This window comes from Pinus tabuliformis, chromosome 7, assembly GCF_031772625.1.
Source record: "Pinus tabuliformis cultivar Carrire ecotype Pingquan chromosome 7, CPIR1, whole genome shotgun sequence".
Taxonomy (NCBI): domain Eukaryota; kingdom Viridiplantae; phylum Streptophyta; class Pinopsida; order Pinales; family Pinaceae; genus Pinus; species Pinus tabuliformis.
Window position 1 is genome coordinate 1,718,718,572 of NC_142293.1, and position 17,778 is coordinate 1,718,736,349.

Genomic DNA, 17,778 nt, shown 5'->3' on the forward strand with positions numbered 1-17,778 from the left:
TCCAACATTATGGCATTTGAAGCATTTAGTTCTGTACATGAATGATGGAGCATATTTTTTGTTGGTAAGCACATTGGAGTATCTCCCTACAATCTTACTTTTGGGGAACTGATTGGAGTCCTCTTTGTTATATGCCCTGCAATCCTTTGTCATGTTCCCAAAATTTGTGCAAGAGTATCAATGACCACAAAATATAGTATGTTACAGTGTTGCGGGGGAGCATCTCCCTGATCCCGCTCCCAATCCGCACTCCGGGCGGGAGCAACTCGGGAGCGGATTGGGAGCGTGTTCCCGTTAAAAAAATTTGCGCTCCTTGCCATTCTGAGGAGCAAATAAGGGAGCGTCGCTTTCGTCGCTTCAGGAGCGATTTTTATAACCCGAGAGCGGTTAGGGAGCGATTGCTCCCGGGTTATAAAAGTCACTCCCGGAGCGACTAAAACGACGGATGGGAGCGAATGGCGCGGGAAAAATATTCCGGCAGAAAAAAATTGGCTTTTTTGTTATAAATTGAGGGAGGGAGGGTAGGAGGGTTTCATTATCATTGTGAGAGTGAGAGCTCAATTGAGATTGAGAGAGGGAGATTGAGAGAGGACTCAGGAGCAAGGAGAGAGTGAGAGAGAGCAAGGTGCCAAGGAGAGAGCAAGGAGCAAGGAGAGAGTAGGAGAGAGCAAGGAGCAAGGAGCAAGGAGCAAGGGGAGATTGAAGAGCTTGCAAGGGGAGATTGGACGCCAAAGAGGTAGGCTCGCCGCTCTACAATATTGAATAGAATGTCTAGCAAATTTTTTTTAATGTTTATTAAATTATTGAATTATTCCTAATTTCTAAATAAATTGTCTATATTTCCCATTCCCATTCCATTTTTTAAAATTTTGCAGATTCAAAACTTCAAATTTTAAACATCATGGTTATATTTCTTGGCATTTTCTTCTTCTTGGTTCCTTTTTTGGTTATTATGGTGCTGGAGAGTAGAAAAAGGAGGGTTGAAATTGAAAATGAAGGGGATGAAGAAGGGGGACATCGTGGATTTGATGAAAACGCCGGTGAGGAGGCGCTGGAGGAGAGTGAACATGAGTTAGCTCAAGAAACTAAACAAGACCAAACCCCATTGTGGAAATATGTTAACAAGCCTGAAGCAGGGAAAGGTGGTGGAACCACTAAATTTCATTGCCTTGATTGCAACAATAATTACACAGGTTCATACGCTCGTGCCAGAAAACACCTTTGCGGGAAAATGCCATGGGATGGAGATAAACAAATAGGAATCAAAACTTGTACAGGTGTGTCAGCAGCAGATAGAGCCAAATACATAAGGGAAGAGGAGGAAGCCCAATACAAATCTAAAAAATCAAGGGGTTTCTTTGAATCAAGCTCACAATCACATGCACAAATAACTCCTTCAGGATCCTCCCAAGGTACTGGATATGGAGGCACAGGGTCACCAAGTTTAAGGCGTAGAACCATATCAGATTTCCTTGATGAAGGGTGTAGGAATGATGTGGATTCAAAAGTTTACAGGTTTCTCTATGCATGTGGGATACCATTCAATGTTTTTTGTTCACCTTATTGGCACGAAATGGTTTCTGCCATAAATGATGCCCCTAAAGGATACAAGAGCCCTGGGTATGACAAGGCAAGAACCGTTGGACTTGATCATGAAAAAGCAAAAATATCACATTCTTTGAATAGAATGACAAGTTCTTGGACTAACCATGGGGTGTCCATTGTATCTGATGGATGGACAAATGTAAAAGGCAAGCCATTGATAAGTGTTCTTGCTGTGTCTGTTAATGGTGCTATCTTTCTTTCAGCATATGATTACTTAGACAAGTTCAAGATCGCCATCAACATTGCAGAACCATTACTTGAAACAATTGACGGTATTGGGCCATACAATGTCATCCAAGTCATCACTGATAATGCTCCTAATTGTAAGGCAATGGGAGCAATTATTGAGGATAAATACCCTAACATATTTTGGTCTGGGTGTTTGGTTCACACAATGAACCTTTTGATGCATGATATTGTTAAGAACAAAAACGAACATTACAAATGGATTGGTGATTTGTACAAGAAAGGCAAACAAATGATAAAATTTATTACAAATCATAGCAATACCCATGGCCTTTTCCGCAGTCACTCAAGATTGGAGTTGTTGAAGATTGCGAGGACTAGATTTGGTAGCTATTACCTCACCTTCAGGCGCCTTTTGAAGGTAAGAGAGTCATTGGCTAGCATGGTATCAAGTCCACATTGGCAGGTATTAAAGGGAAGGGCTACAAATGCAAGTGACAGGGAAGGTTTTGAACAGGTGGAGGAGGCTGCTCTTGATGGTATGTTTTGGGCATGTGTGAGGCAAGTATTGGATTTCACCAAGCCCATTTATCACATGATTCGGTTTGCAGATACAGATAAACCAGTGATTGGCGAGGTGTATGAGCAGATGGATACCATGTTGGGGCAAATAAAAGATATTTTTCATAACAATGATCCCAACTTGTACAAACTGATTCATGATTGTGTGTGTGTACGGTGGGATAAACTTAATGTTCCACTACATTGCTTGGCGTATATCCTTACGCCAAAATACTACTCTACATCTTGGTTGGGCCAACCTGCACCAGGGGCTGGGGTTAGGACCAAACCCCATATAGATGAAGAGGTATCTAAAGGATATTTGGAAGCATTAGAAAAGTTTATACCTGACAGGGAGGAATGTGCTAGTGTGCGTCTTGAAATAGGCAGATACTTCAATTGCACTGGTTTGGTTGGTACCTTTCGTGCAATGGAAGATAGACACAGATTTGATGCTCTCACATGGTGGGAATCATATGGCGACCATGGACTTTTGCCAAAATTGGCAAAAAAAGTTCTCTCACAGGTTGTAAATACTTCTTCTGCAGAGAGGTGTTGGAGCACTTACAACTTCATACATAATGTGAAAAGAAACAAACTCAATGAAAACCGGGCAGAAAGCTTGATTTATGTGCACTACAACTTGAGGTTGTTGAGTCATTACTGTGATCGAGCTTATGAGGATCCAACATATAAAATTTGGGACAACCACCCAAAGGATGATAATTTGGAGGATGGCACTATACATCTTGAAGAACCGGAAGAGGAACTTATAAGAGAGGAAGATGAAGCAACAACCATGCCACCTCCACCATCCAGTAGCAGTGCTCGAGTTCCGAGTCTTGTTCCTTTCCTGTCGACGCCTCCTTCTACACCCTCACGTGGAGGGTATGTGCCTTCTAATTCTGGTCGTCGGTTTGTGCGGGAGACTCCTAGAAGACCACCACGACCTGTTCATACCTTAGAGACTTCTCGTGGCAAGGGCCACATGTAGTAGTAGATAATAGATTTACAGTTTACTTCTCTTTTCTAGTTTCTATTAGTTTTCATAATTGTTGAGTCTTGACTCTTTCATATCATAATGATATTTTTTGTAAACAATATATGACTGTGACAATTTAAGTTTGAAGTTTGAAGTTTGAAGTTGGCAATTATAACTCATTGGTAATGATTCTGAATTATGAATATGATGCTTCATGAAAGTTGTTTCATTTCATTTCATAATTCTTTTTATAACATTTCATTTCATGTTAGATATTATTTTTTGTAATGGTTAAACTTAGCTTACAAGTACAACTTTGGTGATCAATGATGATAAATGTTATATATTGAATTTTCAATTTTGAAAGCTTGAAGTTGAAACTTTAAGATTGATGAATCATGATTCACGAGACTCAATATGTTGTAATATGTATGTTACTAACTTGTAGACGTGGTTGATGAAGATTATAACTTCTAGATGATTGAAGTTATATGGTTCAATGATCAATGTTTGTTTTTTTATGTTTTTTATATCTAATTCATCATTCTACATGTATTTGTTGACATATATGTATCAAAATATAAAAAATATATATATTATATAAAAATCACTCCGAGATTCATTCCCAAACCGGGAGCTTTTGAAAATGTCACTCCCGCTCCCGTTTTCGCTCCCGCTCCCCGCTTTCGCTCCCGCTCCCAAGTAACACTGGTATGTTACTTGGAGGGTGAGGATTGTCTTGGTCCATTTCCGAAGTTGTTCTGCTTGGAAGTTCTTTGATGATCCTCATTGCTTCTTGCATTTCTGACACCATCTGCATATCTTCTTGGAGTAAGTATTCTTCCAATTTCATCTTGACTTCTTTCCTTGCTTTTGCTGGATCTGGGGGTGTTAGAGTCGGTCTAGTAGCCCTCCACCAGAGATCAAAACTCTTTGCATTTCATAATTAGGTGTCTCATCAGTGTGATCATGTTGCATCCCGTTAGGCATGCCATAACCCTGGTGGAGAAGCTTATGTCTTTTATTCCCCTCTTGTTTGGCACTGCTGGATCATGTTTTCTTGAGTAAATAAAATCTTCACAAGGTCATTTCCCTGTTTTAAATGTCAAGGTCTTAGGTCTAGGGTTGAGTCAAGCTTTGTCTTGAGATGTCATAAAGGACCAGCAGGCCAGAGGGATGTCCGTCATAAAGCATCATTTTAATAACTCTTATCATTGTATAGCTAATTTTTACCTTGTTTTCAAAAACCCTGTTTTTGAAGACAAAGGTCATTATCTCATTTTTGTAAAAATTTGTAAAAAGTTCAAATTCTCCGAAAGTTGGCATGCAGCCTTGGTCTCCTTTGCCAAGACATCTCAGAAGCTATCCCTGCAAAATTTTTCAAGAGAAATCATCATTTCAACCAATTTATTTTGAAAAAAGGAAACCAGAAGTCAGCAACAATTAATTCAAAAAAGTGTCATTTCAAAAACATTATAAAATGGGTTTTGGGCAAATTAAATTCAAAAGTGAGCCTATAAAAGCCCCTCCCTCCTCATTGGTAACTCGTTTGCCTCTCAACACTTCAAGAGAATACTTGTCAAGTCGATTTCAAAGGTCATTGGGCGAATTGGGCAATTACAGCGGCGCGCTACGCATCAGAGGAGGCGCGCTACGCGTTGGGGGCGCGCTACGCATCAGCGCGCATTTTCCAGTGCAAATTAACTCAGGCGCTACGCGTTGGAGGCGCGCTACGCATCAGGCTGGGCGCGCTACGCGTAGGGTTTCTTGCTCAGGAAATCGCCAGCAAGCCACCAAAACTACTTCTCTCTCAAAATCTTTTCAGCATTTAAACAAGTCAAAACAACAGTTCATTGGGTGCACAGTCAGCATTATTTTTCAGTCACTTGCCTCCAAAACCATGTCAGAAACCGAAACAGATTATGAGCAAAGTGATGACCATGAATCAACACCAGAGGTAGAGGTGCCAAGGAGGCATCACAGGGGTGGTAAAGGTGGTCAGCATGTCAGGGAGGAGCCCACCTCTTTGGCTTATCTACAAGCTTGTCCACTTGCAGTGACATGTTTCCGATACCAATCATGTTATGAATATTGCGAGAGAATCTCCCAAATTCAACACCACAGGGAATTGGTCCGCTTGTTTGTCCTACATTTGCACAATGGGCATGTGAATCTTGCAGGAGTGGACTTCACATTGTCACCCGAGATTGTTGCTCAAGCAACAGGGATACCCGATCTTGGAGAAGAGTGGAACGAGCGCCAGCAGTTGGACAGATTTCATTATGAGCCATATATCAAACCTGTATATATGAGGCACCTAACTGCTGTTTTTCCCTTCAGATTCTTAAGAGACGAGCATGCACCTTTGATGAGGATCATCATTCGCTATTTCACTTGCGAGGGCAGATTTTCACGTTTATATTCGTACCATATCCGTGTGTTGATGCATTTCACATGGGTACGAATGATGAACATTCCATTCTTCATGTGCCGAAATATAGAGAGGATGGTGCCCTTGGTGCAAAGAAAGAGCCCAGCACAGCAACACAAGAGCATCTATCATTATGCACTGATCAAGATTGTGGTCATGCATCAGTTGGCACAACAAGGTATTCCATGGGAGGATTTCATTTCTCGTGACTTGTTCACAATGCCACAGCCACCTCCTGAGGTTGTCCGTGATGAGGGAGGGCCTTCACATCAGTTTGACATTCCAGAGCCCGAGCATGTCAGTTCCCCTCCATTTGTTACATATCAGAGAGGCCACAGGGCCTTATTTGCATATGCACGGCGAGTATTATCTCCACATCAGGTGGAAGGAGCCTCGCTACCGACAGCAGCACAGGTACCGGAGAAAGGCAAGCAACCCAAGATTGATGAGGGGCCATCAGGTGATCCAGGCATAGATGTTGTTGACCTTGATATCAGTTCTCCTAGCCTAGAGCCAAAGGAGATCATCCAGCAACTAAGGGCTGAAAATGACTTGTTGCAGCAAAAGTTGGAAATGGCAAATTGGACAATCACATATTTAGAGCAGCGCAACAAGCAATTAGAGGATGAACACACTCTTGATGAGTTGCAAAGGATCCGAGAAGACCGGAATTTGGCTCGCAAGAGACCCGGTGATTTGACACCTAAGGAGCAAAGCTCTATGATCATTCAGGTGAACACACATCTAGAGAGGTTGATAGCAAAAGCAAACAGGGACAAAGACATGCTCCGCCACATGAAGAACCATTATTGGGCCCGCATGCATGTGTGCAAAGCAAAAATGAAGGTACTTAAAGCACGCTTGGCCAAGGCACTAAAACTTAGGAAAAGGCCCGATCCGCTTCAAATTTTGGCTGAAGCAACCTTGAGGGAGCATGGTGCTCAATGACACACCTCCAGTTCAAATTTCAGGAAATTTTGAGCAATTTTGGTCAATTTTGACTTTTTTGTGCCAAACACAGGTTTTTGCCCTCAACGCGTAGCCCTGAAGATGGGCAAGTCCATTTCTCAAAAGCTCAGCATTTTTGGATTTGTCATGACAAATTACACTTTCTCAGCAATTGCCAAGACATTTCATCAGGTTTTGAGCCCTCAGAAGGTCAAAAAACATGCAAAAAATGACTTTCTACCACTTTTTGGACACACAGGAAGCAGTCTTGGGAGATTGCAATTTTGGAGGGGCAAATGGACACCAAATTGAGAAATTCCACTTGGGTTGGAAAGTAGACATCCAGACCTTTCCAACAAGCCTACTTTTGCCGGGAAGTGCCTCAAAAGTTGGCTCAAAGGCGCGCTACGCGTAGAGAATTGGGGCGCTACGCATCAGGGAAATTTGCCAGATTTTCACCTACAGCTCAGCAAAACGCAAATTTGACTAGTTTTGACTTTTTGGAGTGATTTTTCATCCTCCTTGATGTAATTGATGTAATTTTATGATGTCATGGCACTTATTTATTTATTCTAGAAGATTCATACATAAAAAGTCAAAAATTTAATGAATGAATTGGTTTCCTAGCTTATAGAAGCAAGTTGTTTTGATTGCCTAGATTGTAGTGCTTTGTTTAGAATTGGTTGAAACAGCTCCTAGGATGATGAGCTCGACCCCTAAAGGCAAGGAAATGTGTTAGCTTGCCTATATTATGTATCTTCTTAGTCATTTTCATGGTTGGACTCTTGAGGGATAAGCTTCTATTGTATTACACTTTGTATCTCTGCAATTTTGGTAAAGGAAAGACCAGGGTTTTGCAGCACTATTTGGGATTCCTGTGGTTATTTGTGTTGATGGTGTGTTTCTCTCTTGTACTTGTAAGTGTGTTATGTGTATCATTTTCCAACTTCTCTTTTCTGCACATTAAGTAAATGAAGTGTTAAGGTAGAATTCATAATTTGTATGCTCTGCCTTTAAGTTTGCTTAATATCTATGTTTTCCTCTGTCTAAAGAGAACACTCGAAAGTTTCTTGCTCTCTTTAGCTCCTCACCTGTCATTTCTATCCATTCACTTAATTCAAAGGCATCAAGACAATCTCCTACCTTGCCCCAAAAAGACCTCTGCAAAAACTGTGTCTCATTCCCGCACCCAAAATTGCTGTGCTCAGTTTTCCACCAAAACTCTAAAAATTTAAAATCAAACTTTCCCTATCAGTTTACTAGCCTAAAATCAGTGTTCTTAATTGGTCATCTCCGCCCTTTGAAGACCTTTCACCGAGATAGACCCGGAGAGAGCCCTCTCCTGCCCCGTAGGGCTAGCTACGAGGCTAAGTGGTTTGATGTTGCCTTGGATTTTGTCTTTTTCAGCCTGAGGCCAAATTCAAGCGCTAACAGGGGGTATAACTTTCGAGTTTCTCCATATTCTTGTCTTTTGATGCATCAGGGTTTACATCATTTTTGCTAGAAGATTCACCTGCATAACCAAGACCAGATTTATCAAGAGGAGATCTTTGACGACTTATGATATCATCCAAGGTTTGAGAACTCTTTAGATTCTTGTTTAGTTGATCAACTTCTTTCCTTAGAGAGACAATTTCTTCTCTCATCTTTTCACATTCTTCATCCTTCTTTGCTGGCTAGTTCTCCATTTCTTCTCTCATCCTTATTGCTTCAGATGGTTGGTCCTTAAGAGAGATGACATCTGATTTCAATTTGAAGATCTCTTCATCCTTTTCTTCTAGTCGGCATGTCATGACATTTCTTTCCTTTTCTACTTCACCAACTTGTCCTTCCAGGAGGGCCAAACCTTCTATCACTATTTCAGCTCCTTGTGCTTGTTTCTTTGCTTCTTCCAACTAAAATTTAAGGGAGGAGACCTCTTCCTTGTATTGACCAATTTTTGCTTCTATCACTATTTCAGCTCCTTGTGCTTGTTTCTTTGCTTCTTCCAACTAAGATTTAAGGGAGGAGACCTCTTCCTTGTATTGACCAATTTTTGCTTCAAGTTTGTTCAAGTCCTCATGTCTTTGTTCAAGATGGCTTGACAAAATGTCTTCCCTTTTCTTTGCTTTATCCAACTGATTTGTCATGGATATGACTTCTTCATGATGTCTTTTCTTGTTTTGATGCAATTCCTCCTTAAGCTTGGTGAGCTCCTTATCTCTTTCTTGTACTTGAAGCTTGAAGAGGTCAACTTCCTTTCTTGTCTTGTCAAGGTCATGGTCACCATCTTGTGCTTGCTTCTTGAGCTCCTCATTTTCCTTTTTCAAACTACTTATCTCTTCTAGGGTAGCTACAAGTTTTTCTTTGAGATCTTCTTTGAGATTTTCTTTATTTTCTAGGTCTTCCTTGTTCTTGGTGTCTTCAATTTTGCTTTCGGCCACCTTCTCTGGTTCTTAGTCATCCTTGTGCTCTTGGCTTTCATCATTTGGGGTTATGAGCAAAAGTCCTTTTGGATGAAGATCTCGAAGATTCTCCCAAAGCTCTTTTGTTGATGACCATTTCTCTACTTTGACTTTTATAGGATCAGGTAGGCCACTTAAGATTGCCTTAATCGCTTTCGCATTCTGTTCCTTGGACACTTCTTCCATCGTGCTTCTAGTGATCACTGATTCCCAAACGTGAAAACCTTGAACCATAAAAAATAATTTCATTCTACCCTTCCATACTTCGAAATTTGTTCCGTTCAACACGGGGGATTTGACAACTTGGTTTTCATCTGAATTTTTGACTGAGGAAGAGACATCTTCAAAAGGTTTGGAGCCTTTCTTCCTTGATCTTGCCGTTAGTGTTCTAAGTATCTAACTTCTAGCTGTTAGGCTGTGAGTGAAGGTATTGACTCTGATACCAATTGTTGGAAATACTGAGGGGGGAGGGGTGAATCAATATTTCTTTTACAATTGTTACTTTACCAATTTCTATCACTTGTAAACAGAACACAAAATGAATGATACAAAAAAAATAATTTTATTAAATCAGAAATATTGAGGACTCCAATCCTCTTTTTACAATAAATCGAGTACAATATTGTTTAGGGATCCAACCCTAGATGAAGACACCAATCTCCAATCCGCCAGACTTCAACCTATACTTTGCTAAGCACCAACTTGGTCTTTACGAGGCTCCAACATCTAGGGCTCCAACCCTTTCTTCTTGAGGACTCCTATCTTCTAGGGCAACAACTCTCTTTTCCGGCACGGGCTCCAAACTGATCTTTTTGAGGACACCTATCCTCTAGTGCACCAACCCTATCAATCTGCTACAACCTGATCTTTTTGAGGACACCTATCCTCTAGTGCACCAACCCTATCAATCTGTTACAGCTCTTCAATGTAGGTTGAATGGTTCTTCGAGGCCTCCCAAAAACTTCTGCAACAAGCCTTGACAATATCAACAACAATGCTCTCAATCAATCTTCAATAACCCTTCATTCATCAATGACAACTTTATGGTCCACAAAAGGTATCTCCATAATTCTTCATACTCCCTAACCAATTTTCTCCAAGGTCACTCCATGAGAGCTTCAATCATGCTTTATAGGTCTCCAAGAATACTTCAATTAGGGTTTCCAAAATGTCTTCAAAGTCTAGTTCCAATCAACAAGCCCAATAGATCTGCTATACAGTAGAGTATTCAATAATTGCTCCAAATACAATAGATTCTTTATGAGCTTCTTCAACAAAAAAGGTGTATTCAAGAAGGTTTTAGTAGAGCTCCTATGCTACTTCAACAATGCCTTAATTATACCCCAAATAATGCTTCAACAAGGATTTTGATTATGCTGCTTCAGTGTTTCAAGAAGTGCTTTAATAGTGCTCCAAGTGTTGTTATACAGGTCTTCAATAATGTTTAAAAGAAACTGTTTCAATGCCTTTCCAACAGGTTTGTTCCACTGTTTTGCAACATATACACTACAATTCTGCATTCATTGTATATCCAACTATGTTCACAAGTATATGCTCTTGAAACAAGTCTTGTAAGAGTATGTTGCTTCTTTAAATCTGCAAGGTTATGCTTATTACACAAAAAAGGTCACAGAGAGATACAATACTGAAGTCCCAGAGAGATACAGGTCTCGAAGGTATCCACAGTTTCGAGAGTATTTAAGGAACAAGTTTGCAATTTGCTCAATCTACAAAAAATAGCCACCACAGGCTAACATATTTTTTTGTCACTGGTATAACTTTGGCTCACTCCACAAATTATTTATTGCAAAGAATATCATTGTCCAAAAGATATAATATAGGTCACAAAAACTGTAGGTGCACTAATCTCCTTTTTAACTCATGAGTTGTATGATATTCCTCAAGTTTTTCTCGCTTGACCTTACTCTGCATCAACCTCTTATGCTTGCTTTGCGATGAGCCGATCAACGAGCTCATTTGACTCATATATACTTGCTATGTTGAGTTAAAGGCACACATCTGTTGGCTATATAGGGAGCTGACCTGGCAATGTTTATATGGAGCCGACCTGTATTAAATGCATAATATGCCCAATGTCTAATGTCAACATGAAACCTATACGTCCAACGTTATATATATATCATTCCTCCCTTTTTTTTCTATTAATAAATTTGTAAAAGCATGGCGTGGATGTAAAATATAAAGGTTTTGTTAAATGTATTTAAGTTAATAAATTTGTTATAACGTTTAAGGAATGGATAGTTAAGAAAGTGTTTTGAGGTTCCTTTTTCATGACCATATTTATCACGTATAGAGGGGAGTCTACTTTGGTGGAGTTTTTAAATTGTTAGGGTTATGGTATCATTAGGAACAAGGATTTAGGGTTAGGGTTAGGTTTAGGGTTTTGCACTTCACTTAGGATTTTGTGCTTAGGGTTAGGATTTTCTTGAATTAGGGTTTCACACAAAGGGTTATCCAAGGCATGCTCCAACTTGGGTTTGCCATTCAAGGGTTTTCTTTTTGGCATCTAGGGTTTGCAACTATGTTGCATGGGTTCCCGAACCCGGGGGTGGGGTTCTCGAACCCATCCCGGGTTCTCGTCCCCAAGTACCGGATTCGGGTTCGGGTGCTTTTGAGAAGAACCCATAAGAACCAGGTTCTTCATTAAAAAAAATTGGGTTCTTTTGTCTTGACGGGTACGAAGAACCCTGATGATGGGTACTTGGAACCCCAAAATCAGGTTCTTTTGGGTTCTTTGGGGTTCATTTTAGTTTTTATATTTTATTTTTTAATTAATTTAATGGGCTTCCCCTAATATTCTAGGTAGCTAGTTCTTCATCTTGTGAGAGGAATTGGAGTACTTATGCCTTTATCCATTTAGTAAAGAGAAATATGTTGGGCTCAAAGAAGGCAGAGAACTTAGTGTATGTTCATAGCACACTTCGTCTCATATCTCGAAAAGACCCTGGATACGAGGGTCCTTTCAAGAGATGGGACCAATACACAAACGATGCTATGTGTGTGGATGAGGAGATACAACCAGATGGACTTACTGAGCTACCTCCAATTGCTATGGATGAGCAAGAGCCTCAAGATGAGAGTGATCCCTACTTGGAGAGCATGCTAACTGAAGATCTGAGTGATGTTGATGACATCGCTTGAGGAAGTCATTGTTCACTCTTAGATACTTTTATTTTAGTATTTTAAAATTTCCCAGTTCTTGTTTGGAGATGCCTTAAGACAAATTTTGAATGTAGTATGACGATGGACATATATCATGATTCTTATTAATATGTAAACTCCAATTTGCACTTGATATCTAACTAGAAATTTTGAAATTTCATTGTGAATGTTGAATGTTCAATGATGTGCATGTTTAAATATTTAAAGTTTAAATCATAAATATTTTAGTTTTCTTGTTTAAATTTGAAAAATATACAAATTCATATATATTATAATTTATAAAATATAATATTTATATTATATATATAAATTATAATATACCCCCGACGAACCCACACACCTTGTTTCGAAAAATGACGTACCTGTCCCCTCCCCCGAACCCATACCCGTCCCCGAACCCACGTTTCCTGGCAACATAGGTTTGCAATCAACACCAAGGGTTTCATCTTATTGACATCAATGACAAATTTATCCAACAGGGTGAACGTATCATCCCCCCAAGTCAAATCAGCGTGATCTTATAGGAGAATGTCTGCCTGATGTTGCAAATTGCTGAAACATCAACACTTCCTCTCAGCGAGGAAGACATTTTGCATCACACCAAGCTTGTCTGTGAAGTATGCAAACTTCCCCCCTAAACAAAGGCTTGGTGAGAATGTCCGCAATCTGCTCAGCTGTGGATATGTGCAAGAGCTTCATTGCTTCTCGACTTGCGACACTGGCTGTGATGTATTCTGCTTCTGTAGCACTGAGCATGACAAAAGTTTGCTTCTTGTTAATCCAGGATATCATAGTTGATACCAAGTTGAAGCAGTGCCTTGAGGTGCTCTTTCTGTCCACTGCACTCCTCGGAGCCAATCAAAATCAACATATCCCTGCAACCTCACTTCACCACTTGAGACATATCTCATACCATATCCCACATTACCATGTAGATACCTCAACACATGCTTCGCTGCATCCCAATGTACATGCGTTGGCTCAACAATAAATCAGCTTAGGGTGTTCACCAGGTACATCTAGGATCTAATCAATCGCCTGTACATAGTGGGATCCATGAAATTTGAATCTGAAGCATAATCACTTAGCTTCTTGAGATTTGTCACTGTAGGTGTAGCCATGGACTTGTGGTCCATCATATCGAATCTCCTCAAGATCTGAACTCTGTACTTCCCTTGTCTAAGGAAAATCTCCTCTGGCCTCTGCCACACCTCCAATCCCAAGAAATAATGCATCAAGCCAAGATCCTTCACCTCAAAATTTGAAACCAACTTCTTTTTGCACCCGACAATGAGCCTCTCTGCACCATTAAGGAACAAATCATCAATATACAACGCCAAGATCAAAGGATCAACATCAACAACCTTGTAGTAAAGGTTAGGATCTGCATCACTCTTGGTGAAGCCCAAATTAATCAAGTATCCACAAATCATAAAATACCATGCCCTAGGTGCCTTCTTGAGTTTGTACAAAGCCTTCTTCAATCTGCAAATGTGGGACTCCTTCCCATGTATCATAAAGCCCTGAGGATGCTCTCTGTACACTTCCTCCTCAATCACACCATTGAGGAACACAACCTTTACATCCATTTGTTGTGACCTTTAACCCATAACCGAAGCAAGAGAAGTAATAGTCTTGATGGAAGTGTACTCGACGTTATAGCAAAAGTCTCCTCTTAGTCCTTTCCCTCTTTCTAAGAGAACGCTTTCGTCACAAACCTCGTTTTGTGCTTCTTGATGCTGCCATTTGCTGCATGCTTGATCTTATAGATCCACTTCGAAGTCACTATTGATTTTCCCTTTGGTCTTGAAACTATCTCCCACACATCATTCTTCATGATGGATTGATACTCCTCCATCATAGCATCCTTCCAAACTTGTTGGCCTGCTGCCTCTTCATAACTGGAAGGTTTAGAATTAATGATCTAGCTCATCAATGCCATATAACTTGATAGCTTGTGTGGTCACTTGCTCTTCGTAAAAGTACCACTTGGAGCTTCATGCCTCTATGCATCTTGCAAAGTGTCATAAAGCGATGTCGACATCTTCCTTGTCACTACAACATCTCTAGGTGGGTCGACTGGCTCTGCTGGTTATATTGACTCCTCCTGATAGTCTGAAGGATGAACAACGTGACTAGAGGGATTTGTATCAACATATTTCAGAGCCTCTTGCTCCTCACTATCAATCTCCATATGAGACTCTCTAGACTTCCTAAAGGCTACCTCATCAAAATTAACATTCATTCTAACCTCAATCTGACATTGTCCTGGAATGTAGATCCTGTAGGCCTTGGAAGTCTTGCTGTATCCCACAAAAGTACCCTTCTTCCTAGAAGGTTATAACTTATAACTTCTTCCTTTTCTCCTTTGGTGCATGAATGTATATTGGACAACTAAAGATCCTCAAATGATTGACCTTTGGCTTCACTCTTGTGAATGGCTCCTTAGGAGTCTTGTCCTCCAGTATTTGGTGAGGATTCTTGTTCTGAACATAAACAATGGTGCTGGATGTCTCTATCCATAGGGACTATGAAATTTCCACAATTGCAATAACTGGAATTTAATCTTCTATCCGCTAGAGATTATTTACAATGTTCCACCAAGTTTCCGGGACAAGGAGGTTGTTATGAATATAATTCATAACAAGTAAATAAATAAAATAAATGTAAATATTAAATAATCAAATATTGATTATGTTAAATAGTCATTAAGTTAAGTGAAAAGGCATGTCTAAAAGAGATGCCTAGTCACGAAAGGACACCTGGTTAGGTATATATATGCGGGTCCTCATTGTAACATTCATCACTTGTACATTTTTATATATTAATAAACTATTATTAAAATACCTCATGTATTTTTACGTTTAAGTCAACAAGCTATTAGTTTTGATGCTTTAATGGTATCAGAGCCATGGCGCACAATATAATCATGCGGGTCTTTGAACGTTGTTCGCCTCACAATGTGCCATTACGTTCACGTCTTGATTGCGTTGATCAATGTAATAAAACTCAAGAAGTATTTTGGCGATTAGAAAAATCATGTGAAGTTAAATCATGTCTAAAGGAAATCAATAATAAGGAAGATGATAGCGACAGTGAGGAAATAGAACAAGAAGATTTTGACCAGAATGATGATAATGAAAATGAAGATGTTGCAAAAAATGATCAAGATAATGATTCCAATGAAGCTGATCTTAATGTCAAAGAGGATGAAGTTATTGAAAATACAACACTTAAACATGTAGAATCTATAAAAGAGGATGTAAACACAGTTGTAGAGGATGAAGAAATCAAGCTCACTGATTTTGGTGATGAACAAATAGAAACTATAGTTGAAGGGTTATCACCACCTATACGAATGCAAAGTTCATAGAAGAAAGGACTAGAACAAAAACATGGAAAAGGGAAACATCGTGTCAATCGTTACAACCCACTTGAGGCCTATGTTGGTAGTGAAAGTATTGGTGACGAGATCATAATTTATGGACGTGATAATATGAATCAAGATTTTGATGGAGATGTAGTTGCAGTGGAGCTCTTGCCTAAGGATCAGTGGGATGAAGGGAAAACAATGAAAATTGTAGAAGATGAAGAATATGAAGATGAGGAGGTCCACTTAGTTTCGAATAGTGCTGATGATGCTCCTCGTGATGCCATTTTGGAGCAGAATTCCAAGGGGGTTGAAGGTCATATTACAACCCGTCCAACTGGGCATGTTATTGGTATAATTAAGCGAAATTGGCATTCGTACTGTGGGTCTCTGGAGCCAATGCCTATGCTTGCGGGTGGTGGTGGAATTGTTAACACTTTATTTGTATCTATTGATTGCAAAATACCTAAAATCCAAATTCAAACCTGCCAACTTGGAAATCTCATTGACAAGCGGATCATTGTAGCTATTGATTCATGGGATAGGTTATCACGGTATCCATTTGGTCACTATGTGTGGACGATAGGAGAAATAGGTGATCGTGCTACAGAAACTGAGGTTTTGCTAATTGAGAACGACATCAACATAAGAGCATTTTCTGAATAGGTTCTAGCTTGCATGCCACCCTTGCCTTGGACATTACAACTAGAAGATTCGAGTGATCCTCACCGACAGGATCTACGCCACTTGAGAGTATTCAATGTGGATCCACCTGGTTGTATGGATATTGACGATGCACTATGCTGTCGAGGACTCCCAAATGGAAATTTCGATGTTGGAGTCCACATTGTTGATGTTACAAATTTTGTTCTCCCGGTACACCTCTTGATGAAGAAGCTTCGGAACGAGGCACGTCTGTTTATTTGGTTGAGCGGAGAATAGATATGCTCCCAAAACCACTTACTCAAGATATATGCTCCCTCCGATCAGATTTTGAAAGATTGGCCTTTTCAGTTCTTTGGGAAATGACTCCTTCAACATATATTGTTTTTGTGAGATTTACCAAAAGTGTCATCAAGTCATGTGCAACATTGTCTTACATTGAGGCTCAAGCATGGATGGATGACAGTCGGTTGGCTAATCCTATAACAGTCGATCTGCGTAATATGAATTCATTAGCAAAGATCACGAGGGCTAGATGGATTGAAAGAGGAGCGTGACTCATGCATCTGCAGAGGTTAAGTTTGACATATATACTGAAATGCATGATCCACTTGATATTGGTATTTATCAAATTTGTGAGGCAAATCAAATGGTTGAGGAATTTATGCTAGCTGCAAATGTTTCAGTCGCTGAAAAAATATTAAAACACTTCCCTTCGTGTTTACTTCTGAGGCATCATCCAAGTCCAATGCCAAAAATGCTTGAACCCTTGTTGTGCATAATGACATCTGTCGGAGTTGAACTGGATATTTCATCTTCAAAAGCATTAGCTGATTCTCTTGATTGTGCTGTGGATGATGATCCATATTTTAACAAGCTTGTTCGAATTCTTACAACACGATGCATGACCCAGGCAGTTTATTTTTGCAGTGGAGACCTCACTCCTCCGGAATTCCATCATTATGGTCTTGCATCTCCCTTGTATACACATTTTACATGACCAATTTAGCGATATGCAGATGTTATAGTTCACAACATCCATTTAATAGATTTATATGGAGCAAGAAAAAAAGTTTTAGGGAACCAGTGTTAAAAGACATTGATATGCGAGCAAAAATCTTGAAATTCCACACAGAAGTTCGAGTGAAGAATGTTGTTCAAAGATTATTTTCGGATGAATGCAAATTGATTCTAAACCAGCTTCTACGAGCCACCCAACATTTGCGCTCTGCAAATATCCTCCACCGAGAGCTATTCCATCAATTAATTTTGGAGATCTCGTGTTCCTTAGCCTCTTAGCCACCATAGAGGCTAGAACACTTCTCCACTGCTACCCCAAAAGCTAACAAGAGCATGGGTAAATCTTGATCATGAATTGTCGCTTTGATAACCTCCATAGTGGACC

The 17,778-nt window shown here is 39.9% G+C and overlaps 1 protein-coding gene and 1 pseudogene across 4 annotated transcripts in view; both read left to right on the forward strand.

The window, feature by feature from the left end:
* LOC149255202 (translocon at the outer membrane of chloroplasts 64-like) overlaps positions 1–17,778 on the forward strand; it is a 257,950-nt gene that overhangs the window by 132,748 nt on the left and 107,424 nt on the right. The window lies entirely within an intron of this gene.
* Positions 12,996–17,466, forward strand: LOC149255203 (exosome complex exonuclease RRP44 homolog A pseudogene; annotated as a pseudogene).